The sequence below is a fragment of the Amphimedon queenslandica genome, unplaced genomic scaffold (genome assembly GCF_000090795.2).
Source record: "Amphimedon queenslandica unplaced genomic scaffold, v1.1 AMPQUscaffold_12882, whole genome shotgun sequence".
NCBI lineage: Eukaryota > Metazoa > Porifera > Demospongiae > Haplosclerida > Niphatidae > Amphimedon > Amphimedon queenslandica.
The window spans coordinates 14,911-17,262 of record NW_003546882.1 but is presented as its reverse complement, the minus strand read 5'-3'; the positions used below and the strand labels follow the sequence as shown (position 1 = coordinate 17,262).

General features: G+C 31.5%; 1 long non-coding RNA gene across 1 annotated transcript in view; it reads right to left on the bottom strand.

The window, feature by feature from the left end:
- Positions 1–297: 297 nt before the first annotated feature.
- The window catches only part of LOC109586398 (uncharacterized), a 5,936-nt gene continuing 3,881 nt past the window's right edge, over positions 298–2,352 (bottom strand). The window contains exon 3 of the long non-coding RNA XR_002187011.1: positions 298–803. This is a non-coding gene — a long non-coding RNA (uncharacterized LOC109586398). The remainder of the gene's footprint in view (positions 804–2,352) is intronic.

Below are 2,352 nucleotides of genomic sequence, written 5' to 3'. Positions count from 1 at the left end.
TCTGTACATTCTGTAGTTAGTTAAATCAAATATAACTGAAACTTCAATTACGTAAGCTGAAGCTCAATTACAATTACACAATTGTAATTGTAATTGACCATTAAAATAATTACAATTGTAATTGACCCCAGGTCTGAAAAGATCACATTACAGTAGTTCTTTAAAACTATGGTGATTATCACTATGTAGCCATTTTTACATCCTAATATTCATTCCAAAATTAATCTACAAATATAAATAGCCAGCCATTAGAAGGACAAAACCCTGTCCACTCCTTGTACAAATACATTGTACTTCTTTTTTACACTGGATGATTCTTAATTACACTGGATCAATCACTTTTGAAGTTTTTTTGCACACTTCAAGAAAAATTTTATTAACAATACTCAAAATCTCTAAAAGTAGGAAATCTCTAAAAGTAAAGTAGGACCATTATGTAGGAAGGAAATAGTGCATTTGAACACTATTTTTGAAATGATGGCGGTAAAATCATGGTGGTATCAAAAGTAAACTTAATCATGGTGGTATCAAAAGTAAACTTAATCATGGTGGTATCAAAAGTCAGACACTCCTTAAAACATTACCTATTAGGCAGGAGATTGCCCAAATAGGCACAACAGAAGTAACTAGTTTTGAGTCAAAATGCATGCAATTTCTGCTTAATTAATGTACTTTAAATGAATTTTAAATAGGAACTCACTAAAAATTATTGAAGAAGAACTTACATGCACAACAGGCAATGGTACATCGACTCTAGAAACAGTGACACAGGAATCACAATCTTTTAATTTCTTTTCTCTTCTCTAACAAAGGAAAGAAATAATAAAATAGCAAAGATAAGTTTCTCAACAACTGCAACACTCTTGGCTAAAAATAAAGCATTACAGATTGCACTAGAGACCTTTGCATAACAAACAGGGTGCTTATATAAGATATCATTAAATAAAAGAAATCCATGATTATAGAGGGTAAAAAATAGTGCTATTTCTTTCCTACATAATGGTGTGACTAGGCACATTATACACATTATACAATTTGACCTATTTATATAGGAAGAAATTAGTGCCAAGCACTATTTTGTCCCCAAAATACTATATGGAAGAATTAGTGCCTGGCTGCCTGCTGCACTATTTTGTCCCTACAATACTATAGGGAAGAATCAGTGCTTTCTGCACTATTTTGTCCTAAAATATAGAATTAGTGCGTTGTGCAATTTTTTGTCACAATTAAAGTATAGGGGGGCAAAATAGTGCAGCAGGCACTAATTTGTCCTTATAGTACTTTAGGGAAGAATCAGTGCTTGCTGCACTTTTTTGTCCCTACAATATTACAGGTAAGAATTAGTGACAGCTGCACTATTTTACCCCTATTTAATTTGGGGGAATTTATTTCTACAACAAAATACATGATATTCACATAATTATACATTTGCCAAGGCCATATCTATAAAGATAAGTTTGATTTGATAGAGGGAGATGTGTGTGTTGAAGATAATTTTAATGGAATGATGATGCTTTTGAAATTACTGAGATGATTTATCATTCAATTTGTGAAGAACCTAAATAACTCCGTTTTTTATGGTCTACATGTGTACTACCATAATTATAGTATCACTATCATTGAAAAATAAGTAACTGATTTTAAATTTTACTTTTTGTTAATTTAAAGACTTTAATATATGTCATGCATTGTATATTATTTGTACTAAAACAAAAGGCACTCATGTCTTAAAAAAGTGCTAAACAGATAATGAAATGGTGTGAAGTGACATTACAATAGTCAAAGGAAGGGATAGTTTTGTGGGTAGAAAAGGAACATGGAGATATGTCTTTGCTACGGGAGAATGATTCTACAACTATTGGAGATGTTGATACTTTACCATCTTTTTCTATTCAAGATACATCCTTAATAAATGCTAGGAAGAATTTGACAACTGCAGTGACAATTGTGAAGACCATAAACTGCCAAATTGTGTGAAGTGTTCATCATTGAGACATAAAAATGTTAACAGAAGTGGCCACAATATAAAACCTTTTAACAATAAAGCCATAGATAGCTGCTTTGAAGGTATTTATAATTATTGAATTTTGTGATTTTTAAAATGAAACTTTTGTTTAGAACTCAACCCAAGTTTTGATCACAATCATTTAGTTATTCAAAGCCTAGTAGCAAAACATTTAATGCTCTCAAGTATTCATAAATGGCAGATGAATGCAATTAAAAACGCTATCAAAGGGAAAGACAGCTTATACTTCAACCAACTGGCGCAGGAAAATTAATGTGCTATGTTATTCCACCATTACTTACTGGAAAGTTGGCCATTGTTATTTCATCGACAATATGTCTCATGTG